The sequence below is a fragment of the Heterocephalus glaber genome, unplaced genomic scaffold (assembly GCF_053883595.1).
Source record: "Heterocephalus glaber isolate CG9 unplaced genomic scaffold, H.glaber_assembly_v1.0 deba00001428, whole genome shotgun sequence".
In the NCBI taxonomy this organism is placed as follows: Eukaryota; Metazoa; Chordata; class Mammalia; order Rodentia; family Bathyergidae; genus Heterocephalus; species Heterocephalus glaber.
In genome coordinates, this window is record NW_028258293.1 from 27,078,343 (window position 1) to 27,101,431 (window position 23,089).

The 23,089-nt window shown below is 44.4% G+C and overlaps 1 protein-coding gene across 2 annotated transcripts in view; it reads right to left on the reverse strand.

Annotated features, from left to right (window-relative positions):
- Positions 1 to 23,089, reverse strand: part of Clpb (ClpB family mitochondrial disaggregase) — a 141,172-nt gene that overhangs the window by 111,714 nt on the left and 6,369 nt on the right. The window lies entirely within an intron of this gene.

The following is a 23,089-nucleotide window of genomic DNA, read 5'->3' on the forward strand; positions in this document are numbered from 1 at the left end:
CATTCCTCAAGTTTATCTGTATAGTGGCTAACTGGACAATGGAAATCTTTTAACCCAAGGAAAGATGGAAAGAATGTTAGAGATGCTAGATTATATTCCTAGGAGAATCCACATGGACTCTATTTGAGTTTAGGCCAATGCACAAAGTAATACAGTAATTGTTGAGCAAATGAACGAACACAGGTTTTACAAAGCATACCATTAAGATCTTAATTCTGAGTCCCAGAAACAGAAGGCCCTAAAATGTAGGAAGGGAAAGAAATAGAATCAGCCCTTACTGAGCACCTTTTATAGGAAAGAAATTGCCCTGGGTACTTTACATTTATGAGTTCATTTACTCTTCACACAAGTTTAAGGAGCAGGTAGCAAGTTCCTTTATTCACGGGTGAGGAAACAGGCCCTAGGAGGAGAAATGACTTGGTTAAGGATGCACAGCTAGTTTAGGGGCAGTTTAGTTACCAGCACTCAGGTTGGTAATGATTCTATAGCTGGAGTCCTCACCTTACCCACAGACCTTGGGTCCACACAGCTTCATGAAAGGCAAAGTAAAATTGATCTCAACAAACCCACAGCATGTGCTTGGCCTTGTGCTGGATTCTAGATACAAGTGAGAAGACATGGGGTCTGTTCTAGGGGAGCGTATAATCTCATAAAGGATGACTCGGAACAGGAGGAAATCAAAGAGTGGAGTGACAGGCAAGGGGGGACTGAAAGTTGAGAGTGATGTGCCTCCGAGGCATCATTCTAATGAAGAAAAAGCAGGCAGTGGTAGCTTGGGGAACCAGGAGGCTGTCCACACAGCAGCAGGTTCTAGCCAAATGGGCACTGTGTGGACGGTCCAAAGGCTAAAAAGTTTAAGCCTCAGCACCATTCTTGCGCCATAATCTGTAGTAAATGCTCCTTTGGACAAAGCCAAATAAAATGTCTGTGCTGCTAAAGTAAAGCAAGTTACCACAGCCTGGGAGGATGTTGAGAAACATCATGTACTTGTGTACACATCTGGCCCTGAGGGCCAAGTACTCTTGATTCTGCTGATGCAGTGACTGAGACCTGTGTTGTCACAGCCTGAGGGGACACAGACACCAAGCCCAGAACCACACATCCCACGAGTGCTGTGAGGGAGAAAGTTTGTAGCTGTGCAGCCCAGAAAGCCAACCCAGTCTCAAAGACCAGGAAGGCCTCTCTGAGGTGATGATAAAGGGGAGTCAGCCACACAAAAGGGAGTGAGGGAAGGGAAAGAATGCTCCCAGGAAAGGTGAAGTCTCTTCACCCACAAACAAAGGGCTGGCGAATTAGAGCTCTGAAAGAGGTGTGGTGGGACTGGGGCCCAAACTGTGAGGAGAGTGTTGGGAGAGGAAGGTAGGAAATGCTTATGCTCACTTCCCACCTCTGGTTTGGAGGATTTCCTCTGCTTAAAGTCCATGGCCTTGCGCTACATATTCTATTAAATGACCCCCCGCCCAGGAAACAATTTCCTATGGCCATGGATGTTGGCTTAAGAATACTGGGGGTAGGGCCGGGGATTTAGCTCAGTGGTTCGGCTGCCTGCCTCGAAAGTGCAAGGTCCGGAGTTTGATCCCTGGTACCAAAAAAAAAGAATACTGGGGATGAATCTTCTGAGACAAAAATCTCAGCACAAAATCTCCTTGTCAAGTCAGCAAGTGTGTGGTAGTGTGGAAGGCTGTGACTCTGACGCTTAACAGTCTGGATGGATTCTGACGTTAAGTGCAATTCTGAAAGGAGACCTCATTTCTCTGGTCCCCAGTCCAGAAAGGCTAGAAAATTAGGACAGGCGAAGAAAATCAAGAGGTTTCTGAGGGGAAAGACTTGAACTATGCCTAGAAGAATGAGAAGAGTTTATGGAAGCAGGAGGAAGGGTACAGCACTTAGGACAACAGGAACTGGGTATGATGGCAAAGCAGGGAAGAAACATTTAGTGACATCAGGCAGATCCAGGTGGGTGACCATGCAGAGGAGAAGCAGCAACTGGATATACACATTCAAATACTTTATTTTGCATATAATGTCCAGGGGTTCACAGACCCCATAGAACCAATAATGATTAAAAACTCAGTCTAAAGTGCTGACAAACATCTGGCAAATATGCACCTGTCCAGCACTCTTATATCTAAAACAGATACCACAAATCTATCCCAGAAGCTCTTTCTTGTGGAGCTGTTGAAAAAGCCACAGAATCCTCCTCAAAAGAGGTACCAATTAGACACCATTGCTGGAATGAAGTTAGCAACAGAGAAGAAACCTATTTGCCATTCCTTAGCCTTTTACCAAAGACAGAGGGGCTATTATTCAAGGTATCTAGGCAAAAGAAATATAAACTTAACCTAATAACTCATGCAGGCTGAATTTGAAATGGGGTAAGAAAACAGGGACAAGGAGACCAGTACAATTTACCACATATTCCCTTGCTGCTTTCCTAGGTATGCAGAGAGGAAAAAGCCACCATCTCCTGGCCACCAAAACCAACTGCATGCCCCTTCTGGACCTGCGTGAGCATTTCTCTGTGGTATGTACTGGGAGTAGGATCCCTGGGTGGTGAGGTATGTGTGTTCTTGATGTGACAGTGCCAGTGTCCTCTTCAGAATAGCTGCTCCATTGACTCTCCCAACAGCAGGACAGGGATGTTCCTGTGCAAACCCCCTCCTTGCCATCACTTGGCGGTGGCCAGTTTCCTAATCAGTATCTAAGGGGTCTAGGGGTAACACATTATTGTTTTAATTTGTGATGACCATCAATAATTTTGAGCTACTTGTTGCATTCACGTTTGCATTTGTAGGCTTTCTTTTTTGTACTTTGTTGCATTGTTTTCAGAGAAGGGACTGATGGCAGAGGCAGCTTTTCCAAACTTGCTACATTTCCACAAAAGAACACAAAGCAGAGTCAGGAGCCCTGGGTTCTATTTTCAACTCTGTCACCTACTATTCTGACAGCCTAAGAAGGTTCATCATCTCATTAAGCTTCAGTTTCTTCATAAGTCCATTGGGGAAGACAATCCCTGTCGGTGCCACACAGTTTTCAGAAGCAGCACTGAACAATGTGGAAAGGGCTATGTAGATCTGTGGGGTCATTCACAGGAGAACCTTGGTGCTCTTCAGTGAGACTCCAGCTTTCAAGCCCTGCTCAGCTTGCTCTGACTGAGCATCATTCTTTTCTGCCTTTTGGAGTTGAGATGTGATGGGAAAAAGCAATGACTGGGGTACAAGGGCCAGAGTTCGGATTCCAGCTCTGTCATTTGCTAGCTGCGAAATAGGGGATGTGAACTCCTCTTGGGCAAAGGGGTTGTCAGGACTGAGACACACACCAAAAGGCAGAATTCTGTAAGGAGTGGTGCACCTGGTAAACTGACAAGAACCAGGGCCAACTTCACCACCCCTATAGCAAACACAAACAACTTTTCCTCTTCAAGAACTGGGCAGGACCTTCCCCTGCTTCTCCTCATTGTAGAGAAGCCACAAAAGTTAGGATTTCACAAGCCAGGTCTCTCCATTTGATTTTGTTGCTTTGCAAGTGAATGCCCAGCAGGCAGTCATTTCAAAGCCCTGGGCCAGCTAGGGGCGGGGTGGGGGCAGCTGCCTGCTGAGACCAGTTGAAAGGGCCTCTGAGGCCTCAGAAAGCCACCCTTGCTCTCCCCTGTGATTTTCACCAATGGACAAAATGCGGCAAGTGAATTAATCTCTTTTAAAAAGAGCAATGCTTGTGACAGAGCACGGTGTCTCCGAAAAGGTTAGGATTCCATCATCCCTGAGATGATGAGTAGAATGTTTAATGCAGGCTGCCATTCAGGGCAGAGCAGCCTATGCTGAGGCTGGGAAGTGGGGGTGGGCACGGCAGGCTTTTCTGTGCTCACTCCAAACTTGGGGAAGGCCCTTGGCTAATGAACAAGATCTGCTGCTTGGCAGGGCAGAAGTGGGTGAGACCGAGGACTGCTCAGGGTAGCACAGAGGAGACCACATCAGATGTCCAGAGTTGAATGCCAGCTCTTGCACAGCTCTCAGGCAGCAGCATGGGGACCACATGTAAGGTTTTGCCACTTACTGGAGGAAAAGCTATGGATGAGGGATTCAGCCTCTCTGAAGTATGTACACTCTGTTCCCTCACCTAAGTGACAGCTTCTGCTCTCTAAATCCCCAAGCAAGGACAGTGGTAGAACAAAGAAGGATCTACTAGCCCAAGGGCTGAAGATTCTACTGGACAGGAATAAGCCAGGGTGGGGCAAAAAAAGGTGCCTGTTCCCAGCTATCATCAGGGTTCCTGGTCAACCAAGCAGGCCAGGGACCAAGAGGTAAGTTATTAGCTCTGATAGAAAAGGAAGGGAGATGAGTCACACTTTCACTTTCTGCTGAGTGGGTGTGTATTACCTACAGTTCTGTTGGTCTTTGTAACGATGACTACACTATTAATCCTTTTTTAAAAAATAAAACTTTTTTAGAAAAAGAAAGATCCTACACCTTCTTCCTGTAAGAAGTCTTCCCTAAGATGGCTTTGTTGCGGCCACAATCCCTTCGGTGAAGCGGTATCCACACAGGTGTATACTTCTCACCTATCTAATTCCCCCAGGTGTCAGCATGTGCCTCTGGAATCAAGGACCCATCTTCATCTGTGCTCCCAGTGCCTGCCACAGTGGGCTCAGGGTCTGAATGCCTGAATGTCTACAGCACTTACCTACATCGATCTCTCACCAACACTTCTGCTTTAGGTTTAAGTTTATAACTGTACACCTGTCTTTTTCAAAGAACTTAGGCTGAGGACATTTGTGGACACAGGGTAGAGGGTTGGAGGTCACAGATTCCAGCCACGATTCCAGCAGCTAGCTGTGTGGCCCAGCCTCTATGGGCCCTATTTTTCTCGGCAGTAAAACAAAGGAATTGAATAAAATTATTTCTGAACTCCCTAAACAACTGTAAAATCATACGTCCCTAAATATGTGTAACCTTAAAATGAAAATTAAGAAGTAGATTCTTAGCAGATGTGATACAGCAAGACTTCCAAAGAAAAGACAACTCCTCAGATTTGCTTTTTTTTTGGAAGGAAGGAAGAGAGTCCCAGGCAGGGGAGATGGGGACTGTTTTAGAAATTCTGGCTAACTTGCTCACCCACTCAGGGGAGGGAGGTACCACTTGACTTTTCTTCCTCTTTCTTTATGACCAATCAATACAAAGCGGCCAGTGAACTTCAATCATGTATTGTTCCAACTATTTCCGGATCCATGAACCAGCCCTCAGCTGCAGCTGGAAGGGCTGAAGAGAGGGGAGCCCTGTCCCACCTGCACCAGAGGCCTGGAAGCACTGAGCCATGTAGACCCAATCATGATCACTATCTGGCCAACAGGACCCTGGCTGGAGCCTCACAGAAGGCCCTGTTTACAGTAATAACAGCACCAGGCCCTCTGTCTGAGCACAGGCAAGGCGCCTGGGGCTAGAATCCCCAGGCAGCCTCCATCTGTGCCTTATCTCCTTGCCAGCTGGGGGGGGGGGTTGATAATGGAGGGAGGACACGAGACAGCAAAGCTGCTCTAGGGGGACCACAGCCTGGGCCAGCAGACTTCAGGCAGGGGGCTGGTGCTAACTCCAAAGAAGCAAGACTTCTCTGGCCTCTTAAGCACTCACTATTTCAACTGGGCATCCTCCTCTGAGGCCCAGCTCAGGATTTTTCCCCTAGGGAGCTCTCCAGGGAGACAGACACCCAGCACTCTGCCAAGCTGGCCAGCTCTGGGGAAGTGGGTGGGCAGTGAGGTAGGAGAGGGACTGGCACGTACACAGCACTATAATGAATGTGGTGCACTATGGGAAGTGTCTATACAATTCATGACTGGTTATTTTCTATCACAGAAAGTTTTAGTTTGTGAGCTTAAAGAATGACCTGCAGAACAAATCAGTGGAATCATTCCATTATATGTAGAGATATGTAGGTTCAGAAAGCCTCCCTTTTGGAAGAGGAAGGGGGATCAAGAGATGGAGGGAAGGTGGGGGAGGGACACAGATGAAAAAAGGCATTAAGATGAGTCATGTGCATGTACACACAAGGAATGTAAACACGTAATATAGTCATGTACTAATAGAAAGACAGGCAAGCAGGCAGGCAGACAGACAAGACAGAGAAAGAAAGAAAGAAAGAAAGAAAGAAAGAAAGAAAGAAAGAAAGAAAAAGCAAGCCAGCCTCTCTTTTGGAAAACACTGACCTATATAGGAGCCTGCCCCTGTCTCTGCTAGGCTGTATGATGCTAGCGCGTGTTAACCCCTGTGAGCCTCATGAATCTTACCTTACCAGCCTGCCAGACCTACTTAACAAGGGGGCTGAGATGACCAAGGAAAATAATGAACTGGAAAGTACTTATGTTGCTGTTATTACAATTGTTCTACCCCCCTACCCCCCGGGGTACTGGGGATCGAACTTGGAACTTTGAGGTTGTCAGACAGGTACAGTGCCACTGAGATACATCCCTGGCCTCTACAATTGTTTCATTTGTAAGAGTGGCTGGGCATGGTGGTGCATGCCTGTAACCCCAGTACTCTGGGAGATGGATGCAGGAGGATCACTAAAGGCTAGCCCAGCCTGGAGAACTTAGTGACTCAGCAAGACTATCTGAAAATAAAATATAAAAACAGGGTTGGGGATGTAGCTCAGTGCAAGAGCCCTGCGTTCAATCTTGGCACCATGGTGGAAAAAACAGGAACACTGTAGAGGAGCCAAATGACAACCTCAATGAACACTTGGCAAATTAAATGAATAAAGCCCGGTGCTGGGTGATCATTCTTTGTTCCACCTCTCTTACAAAAGCATGACATACATTCAAGTGTAGAGATTATTTTTAACTTTTAATTTTGAAATAATTTCAAACTTACAGATCAGTTAAAAAGATAGCACAAAAAAAATTCCTTGGTAGTTTGAGGCAGGATGATCACAAGTTTGAGGCCAGCCTAGGCAACTTAGACAGACCGTCACAAAACAAAATTTTTTTAAAATGCTGAGAATGCAGCTCAGTGGCACAGTACCTTGCTAGCATGCTCAAGGCCTTGGTTTAATTTCCAGTACCATCCAAAAAAAAAAGACAAAAGCCCTTAATCTTTCACTTATATCCTCTTTACTTCATTTTCTTTGTCCTTTTCTATTCTTTCCGGGCCCATATGAGAATAAATTTTAGACATTATGCCCCTTTACTGCCAAATTCTTCAGTATGTATTTCCTATTATAAGGACAGAACTCTTAATAATGAGATAGTCTGAATCTTCTACTTCCCCATCTGTCGATTCAAACAAATGCAGACCAAAAATACCAGGTGAGAAAACTACATCTGTAATGAATGTATAGCATTCTTTGTTGTCACTATTCGCTAAACAATTCATTATAACTAGTTACACGGCATTTATATTATACTAAGTATTACAAGTAACCTAGAGATGATTTTAAAGTATACGTGAGGGTGTGATAGGTTATATGCAAAAACTACACTATTTTATATTAGGGATTTGAGGATCTGGATCTGTGGATCTGTAACCACAGGGGTTCCTAGAACCAATCTCCCATGGATACCAAATGACAATTATCCTATTTCATCTAATATACTAATTATATTCAAATTTCTTCAATTATCCTGATAGCCTTTACAGCAATTTCCTCTGTGAGCCAGATGCAAGCCAGGATCAACATCAGGATCAAATGCTACAGGTATCTTCAGTTTCATTTAAAATAATTCCTCTGTATTTTTGCGATTTTCATAATACTAACATAAGCAGAGTAAGGCCAATTTGTTTGTAGAATCCCCTTCAATTTGGGTAACAATTTTTTGAGGAACCTTTTGCTATCACTTATCCATTCATTCATAAACTCTTTCTGAGGACTGTTAGAAGACTCTTGAGCAGGATGTTGAGGGTACTTTGATGGATTCTACAGTCTCCCTGCCTTTAAGCTATTCCCTGGACAGCTACACACATGGAACACAGGTAAAATACAAGCAAGGACAGTGGGGGAAGGTGCCATGTGAGCATAGGTCAGAGCAACAGAAGCCTCAGGGATGATTTCCTGGAAGCACAGATTCCTCTAATCATCTGAGATCCTCTAGGGCAAAACATCTCTGCTTCCTCAGGCAGATGTGCTATGATTGAGACTTAATAAAATGTAAAGTTAAACAATTCAAAGCCATAAAGTGGGGAGGTGACCTAGGGAACTCTCATCTGGGTAACTCTGCCCAGGGCTACATTTATGTCCTAGAGAGTCAGCAGCTGCCCTAGTGATGAGGAAAAGCCTGTCCAAGCGGCTGGGCTGTGGGAAAGAGCCATTAGCGCCACCTACTGGCCCTGTGGCGAGACTATGGGCTACAGCAGCAGGCAGCTGGGCAGCTGGCTGGTTGCCAGGAAGCTTGTCACAAATAGCAGTGAGACACAGTAGTGGTTCAAACTTCTCAAACTATGTTGGCACTTGAGCCACTCCTGCTAACCTCCAGAATCATGGGAGACACTCAGTAAAGAAAAGATTGTACAACTGGGTGTGATGGCACACACCTGTAATCCCAGCACTCTGGGAGGCTGAGGCAGGAGGATACAAGTTTGAGTCCAGCTGGGCAACTTAGTGACATACCGAGACCTTGTCTCAAAATAAAGAAGGGGCTAGGGATGCAGCTCAGTGCAAAGGTCCTGGGTTCAATCCCCAGGACTTAAGTAGGAGGGTGGAGACTGTATAAAGCCAACCAAACTACCTGGCTCAATGGAGCGGACAGCAAAGATGTAGCCTTTGGTCATTCAACAAAACTGAAGTCACATGTTCTCAAAGCCATCCTCTATGCAGGGTGCGACGGGCACCATGATAGACCTTGCTCACACAGAGATCTCAATCTAAGCTGGCGGTGAGGGTAGGGGTACGGGGTTTGGGATAAGTTCCCAAATGTGTTCAGTATCACAGGCGCTCCAAGAGATGTCTGGAGAGGATTGCTAAGAACAGCAGCAGCTCAGCTCTTCCTTCCTGTCTGGAGCTCTCAAAGGATAGGATTCAAAGAACTCACATTTCTGGAGCTGCCTGCTGTACCTCAGGAACATTATCTCATTTGATTCTGTGACTCACACAAGCAGCACACATCTCAGAGGGAAGCGACTTCAGATTCCATGGACAGTAGACGGCAGTTTGAGATTAGAGCCCATATTCTCTCTGGAACCACAGTACCTTCCAAGGCACACATTCCTTCCCTTCTTTCCCTTGTGTAACATGGGACAGCATAGCATATTTGTCTGATAGGACTACAGCTGACTGAATAGGGTAAAGAAGGAAAAACCTTAAGAGGGAAGGTTATCTGGGATGAAGGTATTTTGACTGAGTTATCTCATTAGTTTATCCTGAAAACTTCTCCCTTGGAAGAGACTCTCATAGTCTCAGGATGAGAAAGACCCAACTACCCTTCTTCATGGAAGTCTACCATAACCACATTCATATTTACATGGCAATACAATGCCTTAAAGTGGCCTTTGGCTTAAAGCAAACTTGGCAAACAAATCCAACCAAAATTTCACAGAATACAAGCAGCCCTGGTTCTCAGTAGGCTGACCTGGCCACAAGCTTAACAGAATCTAAGACTGTATTACAGCTGCCAAGAAAGCTAATGTAAGCTGCTCAGGTCATTTTAATAGAAGTGTAAATCTTTACTGAGGGGATGACTGCTCTGCTCTTCACAACAATGGTCATTCCCACAGGAATTCAGAGAGAACACCAAAACTCTGTGGGCCTTTCACTGGAAAATGACTAAGATAAGGAAGAGACTTGAAACCACTAGGATAAGGAGGACAAGGCTTAGGTAGTCTGGAGCACTATGTCCTGATACTTAAAGGTCTGAACAAGAAACTGGAAGTAGTAGTCTAGTCATCATAGAGGACAGAGCTGGGACCAAGTAGGAAAGTTACAGAGGGAGTGAAAGCGTAATGACAGCCCACCACGTGTCAAGTTCTAGGCTTCACACACACTGTTTCAGAGTTCATCACAAGATCAAATCGTTTTCTATTAATTACAACATGGTTTTGCTTACATTACTCCCACTACCCAGAAAATTTTTCCAAAGTTCCTTAGATCCAAATACGATCTATCTCCATGCTCAGACTAAAGGTCACCATGTTGATGAAGCCCTAACTTTTTATATGTACTAAATACAATTCTCTCATCAGAATCCAAGTTCTTTGAAAGGCAAAGATCATCATATCCTTATTTTCCTCTCCAATGCCTGGGGAGGCAGATTGCTCATAATAGGCTATAAGAATGAATAAATGCCAAAAAAAAAAGAATGAATAAATGCCAAAGAAGATATACAAATGGCCAATAAGCACATAAAAAGATGGCCCACATCATTAGCCATCAGGGAAATGCAAATCAAAACCACAATGAAACCATTTTGTGCTGCTGGGTTACAAAAAAAAAAAAAAAGATGGTAACGGGTTCAAAAGGATGCAGAAAAACTGGAATCCTTGTACACTGCTTGAGAATGTAAAATGTTGTAGCTGATTTGGAAAACAGTTTGGTAGTTCTTTACAGTATTTCACACAGAGTTACATATGACACAGCAACTCCACTCCTAGGTATATACCTAAGAGATATGAAAACATACATTCACATAAAAACCTATACACAAATGTTCATTGTAGCATTACTCACAACACCTAAAAACTGAAAACACAAATGCCCATCAATTTTCAAATGCACAAATTAACTGTGGTATATCCATACCTGGAATATTACTCAGCCACAAAAAGGAATGAAGTACTGATAACATGGATGAATCTTGGAAATGTTATTCTTAAGTGAATGAAGTCACTTAATCAAAAGCCATATATTGGGCCAGGGATTTAGCTCAGTGGTTTCGCCGCCTGCTGCACAAGTGCAAGGACCCAAGTTCGATCCCCAGTACCAAAAGAAAAAAAAAAAAGCTATATGTCGTATGATTCCATTAATGTTAAATGTCCACAATAGGTAAACCCACAGAGACAGAAATATTAGTGGTTGCCAGAGGCTTGGGGTGGGGGTGAGGGTGAGATGCAACTTCTAATGTCATCGGGGCTTTTTGTTTTTAAGGGGGCGATGAAATGTTCTGAAATTAGACTGACGCTGGTTGCACAATCTTACAAATGTATTAAAATCGACTAACTATACACTTTAAAAAGGTGAGTTTTCTGGTATGTAAGTATATTTTAAAAGGAGAAAGAATAAATGAATGAATGAATGAATGCTTATTCAATCAGAATCTATCCTTCAGGAGGCAAAGAGCATCTTATGCCTGGAAGTGCTTAAGAAGGCTGGATGCTGATCATCAAAGAAGCTAAATAGGGGGCAGGAATACTAGCAAGGACATGATCTGGAGACAAAAGTGCCTGGGATTCTATCTGACCCAGGTAGGGGCTGTGACTAACCCAGATCTGCCCTGGGAAGGATCAAGCGTCATCTGGTGAATTCTGAATCTCTGGGAATTCCAGGGGCCTCCTCTAGTTGTTTGTGTTTCATATCCTGGCCCTGCTCTCTGTCTATCTGAGAAGGCTGGTCAAACATACAAACTTCCCAGGAGGCCTGGGTGCTATCCCCCAAAACAAAAGGGCATTGAGATGGAAGCCTCAGCCCAGCCTGAGAGGATTCTTATGCAGCCTTCCTAGGCCTCCCATCCACATGAATGGAGGCTCCTAGAGACCAGTCAGCCTGCCCAGCTGCTGCCCTGGGTGGTGCTCTCCTGCTGGGCAGAATCTGGAGAATAAACAGGATTTCAATCAACCAATCAATCAACTGGCCAAGACTATCTGTACTGTGTACTTTCTGAGTACCTAGCCAGGCGCATGTGACTGCGATATGGAGGAAGGAGAAGCAGGTGGCATCACCTTGCTGTGACAGAGCTCACAGCCCAGGTGAGGAGAATCATGCATGAAGCAACTAGACAGAAAGACAAGGAGGTGACTCACTAAACATTATACTATATGGCTCAGCCTTCAAGATCTATGAGAATTCTGATTATGAAAGACCAACATAGTGAACTACAATGAGAAAAGTACATATTGTAGACTTCTGTGGGCCTTGGTTTAAATCAAGGCTCTTATCACTGGGTGGCTGTGAGTCCTCAGGTAGCACTAAATCTCCCTGGGCATTACATTTTCCTCATCTGAAAAATGGACATAACACAATCTGTTCAGCAATGGAATAATCTGTGGCACAGAATAAAGAAAATACACACAGCAGGTAGTTAATAAACACCAGCTATTACTATGAGTCAAGGTGAGCTTTCTGGAGGAGGAAGGGCTGGAGGTTGGCAATGACACACAAACAGGATCTAAACAGAGAGATAGGGTGGGCTGGAAGCACTGCAATGGCTCATAGTCAGTCTATGTCTGGGACAGTGCGAGGCCACACGTGAATAGAATGGGGGCTCCTCTTCGGAGGGAATGGCCAGGCTTGGTTGGTGGGAGTTGGAGTTGGGGGTGAGTAGGTGAGAAGCAGAGTTGAGAGCAGGATATAAACGGGGTGGGGACTTCACAGCTTATGTTTAGTAAGCCTTGTGGATTCTCAATAAGCCAGGCACCCTCACCCCCAACTAGCTAGAAAATGCCTAGGAGGAAACTGGGACTGGGCAGACCTCTCTCCTTCCTCCCAGTATCCTTGTGCATAAGATGAAGTGGGCTGCTTTCCAAGTGGGCAACTTTGGATGAATCACTGGAGCGATCTGAAGTTCTTTTTCACCATCTGTGCGGTAGACTACGTTATCTGCAAGGTTGTTGTAGGATTTAGTGATTAAAGCCTTGGGCAGTACTTGTCACAAAAAAAATCATTAGTAGTAGTAGTAGTATTAATATTATTAAACATTAAACATATTAACAATATTATTAAAATATTTCAATTAAAATATTGTTTTATGTACATGAAAATAATATATGCAATATAATATAAATAAGAAATTGTTAAGTAACATACTATAAACCCCAAATTTTGAATATATCTGGGTCCTAAAGAGTGGTATAACTAAGCATATTACGGTGTGTATCTTTTTGCCTATCTTAATATTTGTTTACTTTGTGTTTATCAGTCTAGGGGAGGTGGCTTTGAGTGTTCTCACTAAAAGCTTCAAAATGTAGGTGGTAAAAACTGAATGTACAGAAAATTCTGTTCATTATCCTCATTAATTTTACTAATTAGTGAGGAAATCTTGTGCAATAAAAAAAACCTCAATAATGATACCTACCGTGTACTGAACACCCACTATGTGCTAGGCATGGTCCTAAGAGGTTTGCAATACATTTCTCATTTAACCCTTGCAGCAAGAGTGTGAGACTGGTCAATCACATCCTCACTTGGCAGGTGACGAATCTAAGACTAGAGAGGTTAGGCAACTTTTCTAAGGTTACAGGGTTAACAAACAGCACAACTAAGAGTCAAACCTTGTTTTGTCAGACTCCAGAGTACTTACCGCTGATTCCTACCAAAAGCCACTTGGAGAGAATCACAAGGACAGGACCATGTATTGTCTTAGGAGGACTCTAAGTTTAGTAGCTTACTCAGAAAGGAGGAGATCTGAAAAGGAAGCAGGATGTAGAAGGGCCTCATAATTCAAAAGGGAGATTTTCTGAAAAGCTCCCCTTTTTTTCAAACAGGAAAGGGACAATACAGGAACTGAGACGCAACCAACTGAAGTGAACATTGTAAGTCCAGTAACACATTAGCTTGTCTGTTTTCAGTATTCTTGGAGTTCTCTCTGCCTCAGTTTCCAGGAAAATTCCTTAGGAAAATATCCAACTGGCTTCAGCCTTGTGGACAGGATTTGTGTTATGGCTGTGATTGGGCTGCCATCTTAGAGGAACAGCAGATCTTGGACTACAGCAATGGTGGTAAGGAGAAAGACCCAGACAAGCTGCCCCGCTGCTGGGTCCCGGGGAATTACAGCTTAGTGGCTTACACGGCCTACAGGGCCATGCCAAGAGGATGCCAGTCCACACAAGCAGGCAGGTACTCAGGTTGGTTCCTAATGTTGCTGATCCCATCACCGTGCCCATCTCCTTCAGCTGTCACTGCTACCAGAATAAAGACAAAGCTTCTCCACATGGCCTCTGATGCAACGCCCAGCCTGTGTTTCCAGGCGCCTGGCACCTTCATCTGGCCGCAGTTCCACCAGCCCTTTTCAGTCTCTCACACTTGCCATGCTTCCTCTTCCCATAGGATTTTAGTAAATGAAATTTCCTTCTGCCAGGAAAGCTCTTCCCACCCTTCTTCACATAGGAAAAGCTGCCTCATCCTTCACTTTGTAGCATAAGTTCCCTTGGGCAGGGGTGTCTCACCCTTCCAGGCTCTCTTGCTTCTCTGTGTTGCTCCTTTGCAGCATTTGTCACACTTGCAACTTCATATTTGCAGAATTAATGCCTGACTGGGCTTTAAGCTCCATGAAACAGGGCCTGACCATCCAGCACAGTACCCCACGTGGCAGCCAATATTAGTTGCATGAATTAATGACTAAACTACTTAATTTTTACTTGTTAAGTTTTCAAAGGGATGTCAGTCCTTTATAGGTTTATTATGACTGTGATAACTAGTAAAATTTGCTTAATGTTTTTTCATTTGTGAAACACTTTCAACAATGTATGCAATAAGTCATTGTTAACTATTTATAGGAATAGTGCTGAACAACACAGCAGTGGTACGGCAGCTTCCAAAACTTTCTCTTCCCAAACTCTCCTTGTGGAGACAAGAAAACAGATAACTTATCCCAGGAGAAGGTGATAAGTGCTCTCGCAGAGGCAGAACAAGTATTGTGGAAGCCTGCAGCTACTTGGATGTGACACTGATAACCCAAAGCCTGAGTAATTTTTCAGACAAGGTTCACATTCCTAGAACTCTCAAGAGATCCAGGGAGGGTGGCAGACAGGTAACATCAAACATATTTTATAGTGAAAGCCTCTGAGGAAGTTGAGACTCACCCAAGCGCCAGGAGGAGGAGGGCCTACATGGAGGTGAGGGCTGGAGTCCTTCATAGTGCCATCCTGTTCCTCACACCCACAGCTGTAGGCCTGGCTGTTTTTTGCTCCTGGGCCCAGTCAAACACTGGACTCTGTTGGGCTGCTGTTCCACAACTCGCCCACAAAGTGCAGGTAAGGCTGCTAATCCAGTTTCTCCAATTGCCTTCCATCCCCAGAGAGCAAGCAAAGACTCAGCAAGTCAGGCGCTGGGTGCGCTGCACATTTGCTGTGGGGTGAAGGTCCGCCCAAGCAGGATGGGGTTTCAGTGTGTGATTTGAACCCTTCCAGAGGGACTCAGCTTTCTCTTAGAGCTTAACAGTGGGAACTATATTTAAAAGTTTTCCCTGGAAACCTCATTAACAAGATTTGGAAACTAAAACTTACAAAAAAAGATTCAATGATAATAGTCACACAGTCAGTTTATAACTATGACAAAAGCAGAAGCCATGTCTTCTAGTTTTTAAAACTCTTGTATTCTTTTAATAATATTATGCTGCCTTCCAACATTCTAGCATTCAAAAAACTGGTGTTTGGTTATACCTTAGTATTTCAAAAACTAATTTTAAGGAGCTCTAACTGTAAGCATCAAATTATAGGAAGTAATGCCTGTTAGGCCTTGACCTCTGGTCTAAGATAAGGGTTTCCTTTCAATCCAATGCAAGCCAAAGGGATATTTACATATTTACTGATTAAGAGAGCTGGATGTTTTGGTTGTTCTGATGCCATCATTAATACCTTCCCATTCTGCCAAAATGTTACAACAATCGATAACAGTCAGGCTCTCTGAGGCCTGGAGACGGCCAAATGTATTTACCAGCCAGGGCTTTTGTTAATTAGATAAAATTCCTGGATCAATGTGTAGAACATTTACCTATGCTGTAGTTAAACACATTCTGGACACCTCAATCCTGGCACATGGACAGCAAGTGCCTCAAGCTGGGGCATCCAGGGATAAGAACCAAACCAAAGGATTCATGCAAAGTTAGGATAAATGTGTTTACCCCTTAACAAAGCCCAACCCTATCTTCTTTCCTGAATTGTAAAACAAATCAGATTTCTCCTTTCCACAGCCATCTAGTAAACCAGTTTGGGCTGGCATGAAGACCTTAATTTACTATAACTATTATTATAGATACCTGAATTAGATAGAAATATTTTAGGCAGTCAGGCGTAGGTCCTCCAGAGAGTCAGGACAAAGGTGAAAAACACATCACAACTGCGGCTGGAGACTCATCTGATGGAGACTGGGCCTCAAGATAAAGACAAGATGACCAGACCTGTATACTTCCTCAAGGACAAACACTGGGCCTAATGAAGTCTAGATAGATATCAGTCACCCCAGTGGGTGACCACACACCTCTGGACCCACTATTTCCTAGAAGGATTCTTTGTTCTTTCCATCCACACTTGTTGCATGACTTGTTTCCCAACTGGACCATGATTACCTAAGTGATTATATTTGTAACCTTATTGGTTGATTATGGCTGTGGCCCTCATGGGTTTTGCTAAAACTCCTCTGTAAAGTGGGGTCCCCAAGCTACCCACTTGGGTCCCCTCCTGCCTCTCAGGAGCTATCTTATCAATAAATATCTTCCTACTCTTAACCTACGTTGTTCCTAGAATTCATTCTTCAAGTTTTAGAGAACACAAGCTCAGCATTATCAGACAGCTAACAGGTTGGGAGATATATTTTACATTTCATCTCCAGTATTATTTCCTGTATCATTAGCAAATCAGAAATCAAAATAGGACATCAATATAATCTCCTTACTGATAATTGAGATTTATTTTTGAGAAGCACCATGGTATATACAATGTGAAGAGTCAAAAAGACCCATAAATTCAATTGTTTGGTTGACATTTCCACTTGAATATCTCACTAGCATGTTAAATTCAACACATTTAAAACTGAAGTCATAATCTTCTATTTCCAACTCAGTCTTTTCCCAGGATCCTCATCTCAGAGACTGGCAATAGCATCTACACAGACGATCAAGTAAAAAAATTAAAATTCACTAACACTTTTCCTCCTTTATTAATTAATCTAATCCTATGCATCATCGAAATTTTGTTTTGAATATCTGTGTATCAGGCACTGTACCAGGCATGGATACTGATCTAATCACCTCCAAGTCCTGTCCAGATTACTTCCTTCACTGAAATGCAAACCTCTTAGTCCAAGGCACATCATCCGTCTGGATGCTTTTCAGCCAGTCTTACTGAACCCACCATACCTCTCTGCCAATGTAGTCTCTACTAAGCAACCAGAATGATCTTTTGAAATTACAATCTAGCTAGTTGTTGTAGTGTATCCCTACAGAACCCAGCACTCGGGAGGCTGAGGCAAGAGGATCACAAGTTCGAGGCCAGCCAGGACTATATAAGAGTCCAAGGCCAACCTGAGAGGGGTGTGGTAGCTCATACCTATAATCCCAGCACTCTGGGAGGCTGAGGCAGGGGGACTGCAAGTTTGAGCTCAACCTGAGCAACTTAGTGACACAGCAAGACCCTGTCTCAAAAAATAAGTCTATGGGGCCAGGGATTTAGCTCAGTGGTTCCCGTGCCTGCCTCACAAGTGCCTCACAAGTGCCTGCCTCAATTCTGTCATACTGAAAATAAATAAATAAAATTATATCAGAAAAGAAAGCGGGGCTGGCCTGGAGGTCGGAAGCTTAGCCATGGAGGAGGAAGACTGTGGGAAGAAGGGCAAGCGGGCTGTCACTTGGGTCAACACCCGGAAGCCCATGGTGCAGGGGGAAGAAGAGCAGAGCAGCTCCAAGAGGAGGTCCAAGAGGAAGAGGGCGGTGGAGAGCACGGCCCAGGCCGAGGCCCAGCACGCAGAGGCCGAGAGGAAGCAGAAGGTCATCGACCAGGTGGTCTCCATGCTGGAAGAGAGCCTCAACCGACACCGAAAGCGCATGGTGCTCATGCTGTACCACAGAGTGATGAGGAAGAGGGACAGCTGCGACCTGGAGCCCAAAGCCAAGCCTGAGCTGCAGCCCAAGCCTGAGCCCCCAGTCTGAGCCTATGGAGAACCCTGCGCCTGGGGCTGACAGAGCGGTCTCAGGGGCTCCTGCTGCCTCTGCCTCTGCTTCCAATTCAGCCTCCGCTTCCACCATGGACTCCACGTCCACCTCCACCTCCACCTAGGGAGTGGACCGAGGCAGAGAAGCACAGGTCCCAGGAACTGGGGGGAGGGGACAGGGGAAGGGATGTTGGCCTCATGGAGACCAAGTGTGGACAATAAAGCACAATGGGGATGGAAAAAATAAATAAATAAATAAATAAATAAATAAAATTATAATCTAATCATGTCTATTAAAGTCTCTTTCACATATACACTGGCTTAAAATTCCTCAATAGCTGCCTGCTGCTCCTAGGGAAAAAAAAAGTCGTTAATATGGCCTACAGACCCAGTGTGGTACGGTCCTTCCTTAACTCTCCAGCTTCATTTCATTCCACCTCTCCCCTTTGCTCTCCAGAGTCCACATACGTTGGCCTTCTCTCAAATCCACTTCTTCACATCTGTTCTTGTCAGGGCTTTCTAGCTGCTATTCCCTCTAACTAAACTTTCTTCCACCTTCCTTTCTCTTCATTCTTCAGACTTCACTTCAATCTCATTTACTCAGAGGCTTTCCCTTACTGACAAATGCCTGTGCCTCCAACCCTTTTACACTCAAGGTTAGATTTCCCAGTGTCTTGAACTCCACTTAAAATTAAAAAAAGTACTGTAATCCCAGTACTTGGGGGACTGAGGCAGGTGCATTGGCACAAATTCAAGGCCAGCCTGAACTATATGGTGAGTTCAAGGCCAGCCTCAACTACATAGCAAGACCCTGTCTCAAAAAAAAAAAATTATTTTTAAGAAAAAAGTTTTGAGACATAACTTATATACCATAAATTTCACCCATTTAAAAGTGTACAATTACATAGCTTTTAGTATTTTAGTATATTCAGAGTTTTGCAACTCCAACTACAGTCTAACTCCAGAAGATTTTCATCACACCAAAAAGTAACCCTGGACCCATTAGCAATCACTTCTCATCCCCTTTCTCTCCTCTCGTACTGCGCCCAAGCCCCAGCAATCACTTCGCTTTTATGAATTTATATATTCTATGTAAATAGGATCATATAATGCATGACAGTTATGGTTGGGACACTTGTGCAGCACCCCCCCCCCGCCCCCCCGCCAAGTTCATGCTGAAACCTAATCCCCGATGTGATATTTGGAGGGGGAGTGTCTATTAAGTCATGAGGGTGGAGCCTTCATGGATGGGACTAACAACTTTATGAGAGAAACTTTGGGAGCTCCTTGATACCATCTGCCATGTGAAGACAAAAATGGCCATGTGTGAACCAGGATTTCACTACACATCGACCAGAACTTTGATCCAAGACTTTCCAGCCTCTAGTAACAAATACTGTGACAAATACATTTCTAGTCTTTATCTAAGTGTTATGTGTTTGGATCTAAAATGCTGCTCAGGGGCCAGGGATTTAGCTCAGTGGTTCTGTCGTCTGCCTTAAAAGCACAAGGTCCTGAGTTCAATCTCCAGTACCAAAAATAAAATAAAATAAAATGTCACTCAAAAGGTTCATTTGTTCAGAGCCAGGCTTTGGAAAGTGACCATATCATAATCTGATAATATTACAAGGAGGGGATGGGAAATGTAGGAGGCGTGGCCTAGTTTAAGGGCATGGGTCACAGGGGCACGACCCTGGGGACCATACCTTTTCCTCTGCTTCTTGGCTGCAGTGGGCTGAGAAGCCTCTTCTGCCACGCTCTCCTACAGCACGAGGCTCTCCCACACTCAGGCCCAATGGAGCCAGCTGACCAGGGACTGAAACCTCTGAAACTGAGCCAAAATAAACATTTCCTCCTTTATGTTGATTTTCTCAGGTATTTTCTTCAGTGATAGAAAGCTGGCTAACATGATAAGACACCCAATCTATGGCATTCTGTTACAGCAGCCTGGACTTAAAATTGGACTTCTGTGATTGGCTTCTTTAATTTAGATTTCAGTTCATCCATATTGTATCATATCAGTACTTCTTTACCTGGAATTGAGAAATGATATTCTAATAGATAGTTTAATTGTATTTTTATTTGTCCCTCACATAATGGACTGACCCTGAAGTTGTTTCTACTTTTTGGGTAGTATGATGAATGCTGCTATGAACATTTATGCACATGTTTTTATTTCTCTGGATATATACCTAGAATGGACTTGCTGGGTAGTAAGATAACTCTATGTTTAACATTTTGAAGAACTGCCAAGCTGTTTTCAAAAGTGGCTACACCATTTCACACCCCCTCCGGCAATGTATGAAGCTCCCATTTCTCCACATCCTCATCAACACTTGCTCTTGTCAGTCTCTTCACCATCCTAATGAATTCGGAGTGGTATTTCACTGTAGTTTTAATCTGCACTTTCCTGAATAACAATGCTGAACATCTTTTCAAGTGCTTACTGGTCATTTGTACATCTTCCTTGGAGAAATGTCTACTCAGATCCTTTGTCCATTTTGGAGTTAGATCATCTTTTTTACTATTATTAAGATTTCTTTATATGTTTTGGATAAAAGTCCCTTATGGGGTACATGATTTGCAAAATACTCTCCCATTCTGTGAGTCCTTTCATGTTCTTAATGGTGTCCTCTGAAGCACAAAAGTTTTTAAATTTTTTTTTTTTTTTTTGGTACCAGGGATTGAACTCAGTATCTTGTGCTTTTGAGGCAGGCAGTGGCACCACTGAGCTAAATCCCCAGCCCCAAAAGTTTTTAATTTTGATGCAGTTCAATTTTTCTTTTTTTTCCTTTGGTGGTTTGTGCTTTTGATACCATATCTAAGAAGGCTTTGCCCAAACCACACTGACAAAGATTTACTTCTAGGGGCTGGGGATTTAGCTCAGTGGTTCCGCCGCCTGATTTGCAAGCACAAGGTCCCAAGTTCAATCCCCAGTATCAAAAAAAAAAAAAAAAAGATTTACTTCTATGTTTTCTTCTCTGTTTCATTGTGTTAGTACTTATATTTAGGTCCTTGAACCATTTTGGGATTAATTTTTATATATGATGTTAGGTAAGGGTCCAACTGTGGTCTTTTGCATTTGACTATGTACTTGTCCCAGGACCATTTGCAGAAAAGACAAACCGCTCTTCTGAAGTACGTAATTATAGTTACATAATTATTCATCTGGCTCCACTTAGACCATAAGTACCAAAAAAGGCAGGGACTATGCCAGTCTTGTTCACTATTGTATCTTCAGTACTCAGCCAATGTCTAGCTCTTAATAAGCACTCATTAATTCTGGGTGAATGAGTAATTATTAGCAACAATAACCCCACAATTCACAGGTTATAAGTACCACCATTTCCATATTACTAGGACAAATTAGGCAGGTTCTTGGTTTTTGACTCATGTCCTCATTCCTGGCCAAGAGAGGCATGAGCTCCTCTAGGGCAGAAACTGATTCTTCTCGCTGTGTTGCCATACTCCATCCTCTAAATTCACCTCAGGGCCAGGCACAGAGAATAGGCTGGATGGATGGGCAACTGAAGAACAAATAGTCTATCAATATTCTCCAAGACTAGGTCTCTACTATCTCCAGCCCTCTGGCCTCAGATTCTGATCCAGAGACACAATCAACATGTAATTTCCCTCCTCTCACATCTTTCGGGCTGTTCCTTTCCCTGGTGCTACCAGTCATACTATTCCTTTTGCCTAGAATGTCTTCTTCACCTCTTTGCTGAGCCCTCCCTATATTTTAAGCCTCTGATCAGTGCCATTTCCTCGGGGATCCCTAGGATCATTTTCCTGATCACCCCAGCTGGTTAGGGGCATCTTCTGGGCTCCTGCAGCACCTGCACTCTCCTGTCTCCAACATCAAAGTCTACTCAGATTCTATCATCAAGGGCAAGGATGAAGCCTGCTCACGTGTCCTATGTGCCAATGAGAGGACTCAGCACACAGCAGGTACTCAGTAAATGTTTGTTAAATAAACAAATGAATCTTGGAGAAGAAGAGCAGACAGCACATGTCTGAGGCTGATACCACCAGGTTTCCTTCATTAAAGACTGTTTGAGTTGATGAATGACTGAGTTAGACACTTAGCAGAGGCCCAGCTCCCTGCAGGGAGAAGGAAGAGGGGCAGAAGTGTTGTCTTTCACAGGTCTGACGTGAAGGAAACATGATCTCCATGGGAGAACAGGAGGCCTCACTTTTCTCATCCTGCTGCTCCTCTCCTGGCTCAGTCTGAACCTGGACAGATGTGCTCAGTTGCCCTGTGCCCTCCGTCTTGGGTGAGCAGTTCTTGAGGATCCAGTGTGGGCCACCTGCTTACCCTGCCAACAGGCAGGACACGCGCCAGGCCAGGCTTCCACTTCTGAAGAGCCAGGGCTGGATAAGCTCACAAGGGTTAAGTGCCTCAGAAGAAGGGAGGAAAGAAGGACAGAGAGACCCAGCCTCCCTGTGATGCAGCCAGTGGGAGTATGGAAGTAAGACTCGGGACCACCCACTTCAGTTACACTGAAGTCTGTAAAGCAAACGTGTCCCCATTAAGCTGGGGAATGAGGTAAGACACAGGGGCATGAGAGTGGCTGAAAGTGAAATGTGAAGAACAGAATGTGGTGAGTGACGGACCCTGCTCTCCTCTTTTGGCCGGGCAGCCCACCCCACCCACACTCAGCCGGTCCACAGAGGGCCAGCCAACAGTGCCCACACACCAGGGCTGCTGTCCAAGCACACGGATGGTCTCACACTGCATGGGGATTCCAGACCTGTTCCAGCTGGTTTCAGCATGTGAACCTCACTGGTTTTCCTGTGTGGCCTGACTGTCTCTTCAGTGTTGACTGAGCCCTACCTCTGCAACCTGACTGCCAACTTCTCATCCAGCAGATCCTCTTACTACAGGGCTGGCATGGCCCTTCCTCAAGACCCTCATACCCTGTCACACTAGAAGGGAGAGGGAGATCACACCCAGCTGGGAGGGGTCAAGGAAGGCTTCACAGGGAGGCAGCACCTGGGCCGGGCCTCGTAAGCAGAGGGTGATGAGTGCAAAGCATAGAAGGTGGTCTGTATGGAGGGTCTGCATCCACCGCTCTGCCACTGCAGATTCCAGGGT